Raw genomic sequence first — 12,625 nt, forward strand, 5'->3', positions numbered from 1 at the left:
GATACCTCAGTTGTGTGGGTGGGCCAGGTGCCTCCAACAGAATAAGGCCCAAAACTTGTAGAGATACAGGGGATAGTACTGCGAGTTTATAAGGACATATTCTTTTATACATCTTTAGACTGACTCTGCTTTGGGGACCCACATACGTGAGGTGTCATTTTATTTGGGAGACTGAGGGGAACACTGGGGAGTAGGAATTTTGTGCTGGAGTGGTGATCGTACGAAGAAAAGTCAGGAAAATATGCTTTTTTTAAGCACATTTTGAGGTTTACAGAGGAGTCTGGGTAAGAAAATGTTGGGGGATCCACGCAAGCCACTCCTCCCTAGACTCCTTGGGGTGTCTAGTTTTAAAAAATGTCTGGGTTTGGTAGGTTTCCCTAGATGAAGGCCGCACACAGGACCAAAAACATAGGTGCCCTCTCCCCCCCCCAAACACAGGTAGTTTTGTAATATATCGTTTTGATGTGCCCACATACGTCCGTGATGTGCCAAACACTAAAATTTTGAAAAGAAACACACTTAGGTTATGTGAAAAAGACCCCTCACCCACCAACCAAGTTGGTGGCATGCTTCATCATCGGGGTCCCACCTGAGGCACCTAGCGTGTCATAGGTGTGCTGCGACGCCTGATTACAGCGGAGCAGGTTTGGTCATTTTTACCACACATACTGGTTGGATTTGGCACGAGGGTGAGTGATGGTTCAGTGGATCAAATTTTACTAACAAGAGCTTTCACAAAAATGAAAAGCACTGTTAGTAACTGAAAGGCAAAAAACTGAACCAATGACTCACAGCTCGTGAGCTGTAAAGCCGCGACAAGGCACCAACCGCTTTACAGTCCATTCACACAACTTTCATACATGACACACACAAGGCCATTCACACCGCCAGCCACGGGCCCAGCACATTACAACACTCACATCGACAGACAGCGCCACTCAAGGGCCCATCACTTACATACGCCCACATGCCTGATACAACAATCACACCAGCTGATGGGAGTGTGTGGACTGGTGTTTGGCTTGCAGTGTGTTGCAGTAGCCAACATCAAGTCAATATGTACAGTCTCAGCCAAGCCCCACTCCACACACAATGGCATCATATTTTATTTTTTTTTAACAGAGGAACCCCTAACTAAGTAGAAAGAATTACAAAACAACAAACACAAAAGCTCTAACTAACAACATGACAGAAATGCTAACCATGAAACTAAACACATGAAAATACAAAACAGACATGAGTTTACACTCATGGTTGTTCCCAGAAATTCTTCTGGGTGTGGTAATTCTTAAAACAAGCACCGACACACAGCCCAGGCTTTGAAGGACAATCTGGGCAGTACATTCGAGACTCCCTCCGGATACCTCTTCGAAAACACACTCTACATTTCTTAGCTGGAAAGTCTTTTTTGGGTGTGGGAGGAATGTGCTCAGCAAAGTGGCGATCTTTCAATCTAGCCACATCCTCCACCACTGCTTCTCTAGGAACTCTGGCCTGTTCCACCACAATAAGGCTCTCTATCACTGACTCCTGAAATTTCACAAATGTCATCTTTGAGTCTGGAGACCTATCCCTAAACACAATAAAAGCATTGAAGGTTGCTAAGTGGAAGAGGTGAAGTGCTAACTTCTTATACCAAACATAAGACTTACGAATAGCAGTATAAGGTTCCAACCTCTGGTCAACTCTATCTACACCTCCCATGTGCTTATTATAATCTAAAATGCACACAGGTTTGCGCACTTCAGCAACCTGGCCCCAAACAGTCACAGGGGAAGTACTCTCATCATGGATGGTACTTAGCATGTAGACATCCCTCTTGTCTGAAAATTTCAAAGCTAGCAGCTCCTCGTTCCGCAAGGCACAGCACTGTCCCCTCTCAAGTTTTTTACAGACAAGCTCCCTTGGATAGCCTTTCCGGTTAGAACGGATTGTGCCACAAGCAACTGTGTCCACTCTAAACAATTCCTTGAACAACTGCACACCAGTGTAGAAGTTATCTACATACAAATGGTGACCTTTGTTGAACAGTCGTCTACCAAGATCCCACACTATTTTCTCAGTAACTCCAAAAGTGGGAGGACAACCAGGGGGGTCAATATTGGAATCCCTACCAGTGTACACACGGAAACTATACACATATCCTGTCCTACTTTCAGACAGCATATACAATTTAATTCAATATCGTGCCCATTTGCTAGGAATGTACTGCCTAAAAACCAAACGACCCTTGAAGAGGACCAAAGACTCGTCCACACTTATCTCTTTGCCTGGAACATAGACCTCCGAAAACCGATCTACAAAATGATCAAGGACAGGCCTAATCTTAAAAAGACGGTCAGAATCTGGGTGATCTCGTGGCAAGGCTAATGCATTGTCAACAAAATGCAGCATCCTAAGAAGAAGCAAATACCGATTACGACTCATGGTAGCTGGAAATATAGCTGTTGCCATCAAGGGACTAGTAGACCAATAAGAAGCCAGTGACGGCTTCCTTATCAACCCCATCAAAAAAGTCAAACCCAAAAACTTTTTTAGCTCCTCCAAATTTGTGGGAATCCACTGGGCAGCTCTAGAGTGTGGCCTAAGTCTAGCAGCGTTGTCCCTCAAATGCTGCTCCGCATACAAATTAGTCTGCTCAACAATCTCTTCCAAAAACACATCATCCATGAATAACTCAAAGAAATTGATAGGCATAAAGTTCTCTGTATTGGCGTTACACCCCGGGAGACCAGTAAAGGCAGGCAACTCTGGCTGCTCCATGTTTGGGGCAACCCAGACATCAGGTCTTCTAACGGGAAACCTTTCAGCCCCAGGTTGCTGCACTATTGGCACATCAATGTCCTCCTCTAAAACAGAACCTTCATCTGCACTGAGTGTGGCTTCATCATCAGAAGATTCCCCTCCAACAGAAACATCACTGCCAGAATCTCTGACTTCCTCCTCTGCCTCAGATGCAGAGTCCGTCTCATAGTCATGATCAGACTGTGACTCAAAAAGCATACCAACCACCTGCTGAGCGGTCATCCTGCGGCTAGCCATGATCTCTCCTGCTAAAATTAACTGGACAAATTCACCACCAACAACCAGCACTGTGTAAGACAAGTAACAAAGTGTAGCTTTGTTAGTAAGAGTTACAAACTCAAAAACTATACCGCTCACTTGCCTGAAAAAGCTTGATTCACCAGCAACTACACAGCAATCACCAATGATATCCCACTAAAAAGAAAGAAAGAAAGGCAAATTAGAAATAAGACACAACAAATATCATTGTGCACAAACCTAAGGACAATTTCACACACAATCCTGCATTTAGTACACCCCCTACAAACATGTCATTCATGCATGTCAACAATACTCCTTTGGAGTAAATTGTTTTTACTTACCTAAAACATGCAACTGTGCAAACTGCAGGTCAACCACCGCCAAAACCGCAAGGAGCCACAGCAAATAAAGCAAAAGCTTTGAACTAGAACAAAAAGGAGGAAATTTTTTTTTATCACAAATGCAAAGACTTCTTCAGTTGACAAACACCCCACCATCAAACATTTTAGAAATTGGTGCCTAAGTGGATTCTGTCATAGGGGCAGATGGGCCTACTAAAAAAATAGGCCTGTCTGCCCCAAGGAAGCCAGAAAATACCTTTAGTACTGTGTCCCCATGGAGAGCGACCCTTGCCAAAGGGGACAGCCCTCAAACAAAAAAAAACAAAAAAAACACACACAACACTATCCCTGGTGCCTAAGTGGCTTCTGCCCCCTTGGGGGCAGGTGGGCCTAAGAAAATAGGCCCATCTGCCCCCAGGGGGTGTAGAAATGGCCAACAGGTCAATGCCCCCCTTGGGGGGGCGCCCCGTGACCAAGGGGACGCCCCCCCACAAAAATAAACACATAAAAAAAAATCCCTGGCGTTCTAGTGGTTTCTGCCCCCCTTGGGGGCAGATCAGCCTAAAAATAATAGGCTGATCTGTCTCCAAGGGGTGCAGAAATGGCCTGGGTACATGTGCCCCCAAAGTGGGGGGCGACCCTTGCCCAAGCCCCCCCCCATCCACTAACACACACACTATCCCTGGTGTCTACGTGGCTTCTGCCCCCCTTGGGGGCAGGTGGGTCTAGAAAAATAGGCCCATCTGCCCCCAGGGGGGGCAGAAATGGCCAACAGGTCAATGCCCCCCTTGGGGGGGCGCCCCGTGCCCGAGGGGACGCCCCCCCACAAAAATAAACACATAAAAAAAAATCCCTGGCGTTCTAGTGGTTTCTGCCCCCCTTGGGGGCAGATCAGCCTAAAAATAATAGGCTGATCTGTCTCCAAGGGGTGCAGAAATGGCCTGGGTACATGTGCCCCCAAAGTGGGGGGCGACCCTTGCCCAAACCCCCCCCCATCCACTAACACACACACACACTATCCCTGGTGTCTACGTGGCTTCTGCCCCCATTGGGGGCAGGTGGGTCTAGAAAAATAGGCCCATCTGCCCCCAGGGGGGGCAGAAATGGCCAACAGGTCAATGCCCCCCTTGGGGGGGCGCCCCGTGCCCGAGGGGACGCCCCCCCACAAAAATAAACACATTAAAAAAAATCCCTGGCGTTCTAGTGGTTTCTGCCCCCCTTGGGGGCAGATCAGCCTAAAAATAATAGGCTGATCTGTCTCCAAGGGGTGCAGAAATGGCCTGGGTACATGTGCCCCCAAAGTGGGGGGCGACCCTTGCCCAAGCCCCCCCCCATCCACTAACACACACACACACACACACTATCCCTGGTGTCTACGTGGCTTCTGCCCCCCTTGGGGGCAGGTGGGTCTAGAAAAATAGGCCCATCTGCCCCCAGGGGGGGCAGAAATGGCCAACAGGTCAATGCCCCCCTTGGGGGGGCGCCCCGTGCCCAAGGGGACGCCCCCCCACAAAAATAAACACATAAAAAAAAACCCTGGCGTTCTATTGGTTTCTGCCCCCCTTGGGGGCAGATCAGCCTAAAAATAATAGGCTGATCTGTCTCCAAGGGGTGCAGAAATGGCCTGGGTACATGTGCCCCCAAAGTGGGGGGCGACCCTTGCCCAAGCCCCCCCCCCATCCACTAACACACACACACACACACACTATCCCTGGTGTCTACGTGGCTTCTGCCCCCCTTGGGGGCAGGTGGGTCTAGAAAAATAGGCCCATCTGCCCCCAGGGGGGGCAGAAATGGCCAACAGGTCAATGCCCCCCTTGGGGGGGGCGCCCCGTGCCCGAGCGGACGCCCCCCCACAAAAATAAACACATAAAAAAAAATCCCTGGCGTTCTAGTGGTTTCTGCCCCCCTTGGGGGCAGATCAGCCTAAAAATAATAGGCTGATCTGTCTCCAAGGGGTGCAGAAATGGCCTGGGTACATGTGCCCCCAAAGTGGGGGGCGACCCTTGCCCAAGCCCCCCCCATCCACTAACACACACACACACACACTATCCCTGGTGTCTACGTGGCTTCTGCCCCCCTTGGGGGCAGGTGGGTCTAGAAAAATAGGCCCATCTGCCCCCAGGGGGGGCAGAAATGGCCAACAGGTCAATGCCCCCCTTGGGGGGGCGCCCCGTGCCCAAGGGGACGCCCCCCCACAAAAATAAACACATAAAAAAAAACCCTGGCGTTCTAGTGGTTTCTGCCCCCCTTGGGGGCAGATCAGCCTAAAAATAATAGGCTGATCTGTCTCCAAGGGGTGCAGAAATGGCCTGGGTACATGTGCCCCCAAAGTGGGGGGCGACCCTTGCCCAAGCCCCCCCCCCATCCACTAACACACACACACACACACACTATCCCTGGTGTCTACGTGGCTTCTGCCCCCCTTGGGGGCAGGTGGGTCTAGAAAAATAGGCCCATCTGCCCCCAGGGGGGGCAGAAATGGCCAACAGGTCAATGCCCCCCTTGGGGGGGCGCCCCGTGCCCAAGGGGACACCCCCCCACAAAAATAAACACATAAAAAAAAATCCCTGGCGTTCTAGTGGTTTCTGCCCCCCTTGGGGGCAGATCAGCCTAAAAATAATAGGCTGATCTGTCTCCAAGGGGTGCAGAAATGGCCTGGGTACATGTGCCCCCAAAGTGGGGGGCGACCCTTGCCCAAGCCCCCCCCCATCCACTAACACACACACACACACACACTATCCCTGGTGTCTACGTGGCTTCTGCCCCCCTTGGGGGCAGGTGGGTCTAGAAAAATAGGCCCATCTGCCCCCAGGGGGGGCAGAAATGGCCAACAGGTCAATGCCCCCCTTGGGGGGGCGCCCCGTGCCCATGGGGACGCCCCCCCACAAAAATAAACACATAAAAAACATCCCTGGCGTTCTAGTGGTTTCTGCCCCCCTTGGGGCAGATCAACCTAAAAATAATAGGCTGATCTGCCCTCAAGGGGGGCAGAAATGGCCCTAAAAGACATGCCCCCCAAAGGGGAGCGACCCTTGCCCAAGGGGGCGCACCCCCATCCACTACACACACAATCCCTGGTGCCTAAGTGGCTTCTGCCCCCCTTGGGGGCAGATGGACCTAAAAAAAATAGGCCGATCTGCCCCCAAGGGGGGCAGAAATGGCCAACAGTTCTCTGCCCCCTTGGGGGGGGCGCCCCTTGCCCAAGGGTGCACCCCCTCCCAACATACCTGCACAGAAAATATAATTCCCTGGTGATCCAGTGGTTTCTGCCCCCCTTGGGGGCAGATCCGCCTAAAAAGTAGGCCAATCTGCCCCCAAGGGGGGCAGAAATGGCCGTAACTAATTGCCCCCACAAGGGGAGCGACCCTTGCCCAAGGGGCCGCTCCCCGCCAGCAAGAAACACGAGCAAACAACAAAAAAAAAAAATCCCTGGTGTCTAGTGGGCATTCCTGCTGCCCGATCGCAATGCGATCGGGCAGCAGGAATGCTCAAAGAGACACCGGGGGAAAGGAAAAGCCTTTCCTTTCCCCCGGTGCCTCTTTAGCCCAAACCCCCCACCCACCGGGAAGAGGAACTCACCTCTTTCCTCGTCGCCGCACAGGAAGCAAATGGCTTCCTGTGCGGCGAAATCCCCATAATGAAGTCAGCGCGCGATCGCGCGCTGACGTCATTATGGGGGGGTGGGGGGGTCGGGGGTGGAAGGGGAAGGGCTTCCCCTTCCATCCCTGACTTTGGGGGGGTGGGGGGAAGCACACAGAGGGAGCGAGAGCGCTCCCTCTGGGCTGTGTGCCGAGGACGTAGTGGTTACGTCCTCGGCACAGCAGCACTGTGCCGCGGGACGTAACCACTACGTCCGCGGCACAGAAGGGGTTAAACACGTGGCTGATGCAATTAAAAGTGAGAGCACATAAACCTGAGGCAGCGTAATCCTGAAGCCACCTCAGGCCTCTTCAGTCCATTTAAAGCCCCTCCCTGCCCCATCAGCTCACTCTGTCAGCTTCCTGCTTTTCCCCTTTCTGAATTCGTTTTTCTCTTCCTCCGTCTTTCCCACGTGTCTTTTGCTGGCAGTAAATGGTTGAAACAGAAAACTAAGCGCCTGCCCCCAGAAATAAGTGCCGGTGCTCCGCACAAATTAAGCACTGCTCTGTCATATGCTTAACTTGTACGTTTTTTAGGGTCGAGCCTGCGTCGCATGCGCTTGCGCGTGCATATACAGCGAGACGCTTTAGGTATTAGAAAAGGGCTCGGAGCCCTGTCGACGTCACGTCAGTGTTTTTCATTGGTTCGTGGGCTTGCCTATTAAAATCTGCTTGCTTTCATTAGTCGAAGGCATGCATACGTCATGCCTTTTCCGGTGGCTAGCCCTCCTCGAGCGCATCGACCAAGTACAGAAAACATGCGAGGCTCGCTGTTTTCTGTCCGGCTCGTGGGCTACTTTTTCTCTATTTTCCTAGCGCAATTTCGCTTGGCAGAAGTCGAGCGCTTTACACAGTTAATTGCACTTTTTCGGGTTAACTACATAAATGCATTTTTGCCGATAGGTGAAAAGTCGGGTTAGGAGTTTACAACGCTATCAGCTCTAACATGAGCAAACGTGAGACCCGTTGCATTGCAAATGCTTGTTTTTTATTCCAGGCTTTGTGCTTTGCAGTGTGCCCAGTTGGCACACGTTTTGTTTGTATTCAGACACAGGTGTTTTACATTGGTCTTGTATGACTCAACGTGAATCAGGTTCACAGTTATACTAATAGGTGAGCCTACCACTGACCATGTTGTTAAGATTGTGACCGGTTCACGTTCATCTGTCTTTGTTACCTGTCCCACCTGGCTTGGATTCTGTTCCATGGTTGGGTTCTGGCACGAGGCCTCTGACATTGTGTATTCTTGTAAACCCACGGGTATTGTCCTTAAGGCTTTTTACTCTATGACATCTTTGTTTGATTAGGCCCAGCTGTTGAAAAATCATAATTTTGTAACCTGTGCTTTCTTGACAGCAATCAACCATTTTTGTGTTCTCTTGAAATAACCAGGGTCAAAACGCCATGGACATTAACTCAGCAGATTGTACCACTAATAATTTAGGACATGATTTTGTGAAGTTGTTTATTAACACTTCATGTCTAATATTCAAAATTATTATCCGTTTCATTTGGTATCTGTTTGAACTTCCCTCACGTATTTCGCATGCGGCGTTTACGTTCACTTTTGCGCGACCACGAAGTGTCCACTGTAAAATCATTGCACAATTTGCAAATGTTGCTGATGCAGTCTTTTCCCATTTGTTTATGGAATGGCAATATAACAACAATAATTTATAATCTGGTGCCTCTTTCTTGTTTATTCTAATTTATTTTCCTTTTGAATTAATAGGTAGCAGTACCTATTGGGACATTGTTAATTAACTAAATGCTTTGGTCCTGAACTCAATGAGCTGATTCATAAAGCTGGATAAGAATATAAAATGATTCATTCATTTCAAGCTTCTCACACTCCTGCATGATCCTTTACTCATCGTAAAACTTTACATGGGGGCAGATTATCCGGAAAATAGGCATTCTCCCGGGCACTGCTGGGCCCTGCCGTTGGGAAAATCCTGATCTCAAATTCAGTGGCAACTACAGCAACAATCCTCACAATCCATACTGTCCTGCACCTTATCCGCTCGGTGGCTGAATCCAGATATTTTACTAGGTCTGGCTCCTACAAGTACAGTTGGAATGGAGGGAAGAGATCTTATGAATGGTCAATCTGTAGAATTCCTTTCTTCTCCTTAAGAATCTTTTTGTCATACTATGAAAATAAATGAATGTTTCGTAGGTGTCCCCTTGGATTTTTACCAAACTTATGTGAAATTTGTATCTTAATTTTATTATTTGACTGCATTTTATGTAATCTTTACTCAGGGCAAAAAAGCAACCCCCTTCTCACCTGCTCAAACCTCCTAGAAGATGTGAGGCTCACTTTTCTCACTCACTGGAATTCTTGACAAGTGGTAAGTCTCACCACTTTCAAGGATCACCAGCTTCCACTGACAGTGCAAAGAAGGTAAGAAGGGAAAAGTAAGACGGTATACAACAGTGGGAGAAGTATTGAAATATGAGAAAGAAAACACGGACCAAGGGATAATGGGGAAACCCCCTTTAAAGCGAGGGAAAAAATGGAGGAACAATTATTACTTCAGTATAGCTTTCTGTAGGTTAGTTTTACCGACCTTGTGAAAAGCATTCTAAAAGAAAATGAATGATTGTTTAACGAAAAAATGCTACAACTATTTTCTTCAGATTAGTTTTTTTGTTGAAAACACATACAACCTGTGTGCTTGACTCAAGAGCATAATACAGTAACGACTAAGTACTATGCCATACGAACATATAAACTTTTTGTCAGTTTTTACATATGTAGAAACCCACTGAAATTGGTCACAGGCTACCGGTTGCAAGGATAATTATATTGGGGTACGTACCCCACATGCATTGCAGGACCAAGAAATTGTTCTTGCAGGTCCAAGAATGCCAATTGAAAGTGAATTGATGTCGTGCACACGCATCACGGCAGAGGTTCTCTCAGGTCACCACAGACCTATGGCCTTGATAGTAGAGAAGGGTGCAGTTAGGGTGAGGACTGCGAGTAGCTGGTGGTCCAATGGGCACGGCTGAAAGCTTTTAATCTGGAGAAAATAGAGCAGGCTCCACTGGAAGAATATTGGGTTGGCTTCATGACATCACTTCCAGTGAGGCTATTAGGGCACCCTGCTACCCCCAAGATGTTGATGAAAGCACGCCATTGAGAAACAGCAAGTAATAACAGTACAGTAATTATCGAGGAATGCATTTGCCCCTTAATGACATGGATTTAGCGATTTGAAATTGTCTTATCAATTAAAATGTATTGTTTCTTGTTTTCTATGTTTTTACTTTCAATCTTGTATTTCGTTTCGTCTTCTTCATTATAGCATTGGATTGTTACAGTGTAACAGCGCCAGCTTTAGCGCTGGGACGCCTGGTGCAACAGCGATTTTTGGTGCAGGACCTCCTCCTCAGATTCCATTATTCCCTCACTACCACTGTGCAAAAGTGTCCCTCATCTCTGCATAGCCCCTGTCTCATAGCGCTATTAAAGGCTGACTTTACTAATACGATTGGCCATCTACCCAAACAAATCCCTTTTAGAAATATTAGGAATAGATAATGAAACAACGGAAAAAACATAGGGCCAGATATAGCAAAGGTTTTTACCCAATCTGTGTCTATGGGAAACAGTGTTCGTACATATGACCCATAATGTCCTAACCTATTTTATGCAGTTTGCGTGCAGCTCTTTGATAACATCTCGTAACAATGACTATTCTGTATCAGGGCAGCAGCCTATTGACTGTTGTAACAAAAGGAACTCTGTAAAGCAGTAATCCACTCAGCTATCCTCAAAAAATAAAGAGCTGCTTGTTGCAGCAGACATATTAACCCTATGCCCTACTTTATGGCGTCAAAACAAACTGCCACTAGATAGAACTCCCATATCTTTCCTGAGCAGGAACATTAATCACAAGAGGTTTCTTGACATTTTTATTACTGCCTGAAAGTACAAGGAACACTCACTCTTTCTCGTCATTCTCATGTACTCTTACTCAATTGCATACATTCTTTATCTCATCCACTCATTCTCACTTTCTTCAACTCACTCAGACTCACTTACCGGAACTCAGTTTCACTGATTCTCACTATTTACCATCTCCCCCTACCAGCAGCCACAGCTACAAAACTTTTACTATAAAACGATAATAAACTATGTTTATTATCGTTTTATAGTAAAAGGGGCGGGTCGTAAAGCAGAGATTGGGACGAGGGGGAGTGCTCCGCACTCCCACTCAGTGTGCATGAATGTTTGGCCGGCCTTCTTGGGCTGGCCAAACACACGTGCACACTGGGTTGGAGACAACCGGCAAAGTCTTCCCCTCTGTTACAGAGCGCTCTGGCTGGGCACTCCGTCCAATCCTTATGCTACTTTCATGCTGTTAGCAGCATGAAAGCAGCATTAGGATTGGACGCAGGGCAGGCTGGGAGCCTGTGCCTGCAGCTCAGTGGAGAAGCGGGCGGGAGCGGCAAGGCGCAGTGGCGCAAAAAGGTGAGTTTTTAAAATCATATTATTTATTTTGTTGTGTTTTTCCCCACCCCCCTGCAACGCACTACACCGTCCTGCCCCTTATCCTTTTGAGCCGCCACTGCTATTTACACTCATTACCTGGCAATCAGTCTTGCTCACTCACTTTCCCACACACACACACACACACTCACATATACAAACAAGTGCAAACGCTCACACATAGGCACACTCTCACAAACCTCCTCTTACCCCTGCACACACACACACAGAACATATATTTAAGAGCATTTTATTTTATTTACCTGAGATGCCAGTAAACGTCATGTTCCAGTGCATTGTGCTTAAAAAAAATTCACCACTGTTTAACTGAATAATAGAATATTGTTTACTATTAATGTAATAACAAGCATTTGCAGTGCAAATGGGTCTCACATTTGCTCGAGTTAGAGCTATTAGCATTGTAAACTCCTAACCTGACTTTTCTTGCCATAGAAACTGAAAATGAAAAGTAAAATAGTTTCACATAAGCGAGCCGAAGGCTGCCATGAGGGCGAAGCAGGCACACAAAAGGAAACAGAAGTTCGCTGGCAGTGAAACGTATCAGCAAAAGTGCAATTATCTATTTTATCAGCAAAAGTGCAATTATCCATGTAACCAGCAAAAGTGCAATTATCCATCTGACAGGGTCGATATCATGCAAAGCACTTGACTACTGCCCAGTGAGAATGCACTGCCTACGAAATAAAGTGAAAAAGGAGTCCAGAATCCATACAGATACCATGGAGCCTTGTATGTTTTCAGTAGTTGGCCGGTGCACTGTAGGAGGGCTAAACACCGGAAAAGGCATGATGTATGCATTCCTTTTACTAATGAAATCAAGCAAATTTTAAAAGGCAAGCTCACAAACCAACCAAACTGAAGGGCGTGGTTACAAGCCCATAGAGAGATTACAACAGGGACAGAGTGGTTTGCGCTCTCGACCCTAAAAACAGCAATACATCAAGGAGTTTATAACCCTGATGCCCATAAAGAGGCACACTTTCCCAGTATTCTTATCACTGATTTTGTCACCTCTGAGGGTTGGGCTTCTAATTGTTTAAATAAGTGAGCTGGCAAGCAGGAGCAATTATAGGTAG

The 12,625-nt window shown here is 47.6% G+C and overlaps 1 protein-coding gene across 1 annotated transcript in view; it reads left to right on the forward strand.

Annotated features, from left to right (window-relative positions):
• LOC138246924 (vomeronasal type-2 receptor 26-like) overlaps positions 1–12,625 on the forward strand; it is a 234,444-nt gene that overhangs the window by 29,800 nt on the left and 192,019 nt on the right. The window lies entirely within an intron of this gene.

The sequence above is a fragment of the Pleurodeles waltl genome, chromosome 7 (assembly GCF_031143425.1).
Source record: "Pleurodeles waltl isolate 20211129_DDA chromosome 7, aPleWal1.hap1.20221129, whole genome shotgun sequence".
Taxonomy (NCBI): domain Eukaryota; kingdom Metazoa; phylum Chordata; class Amphibia; order Caudata; family Salamandridae; genus Pleurodeles; species Pleurodeles waltl.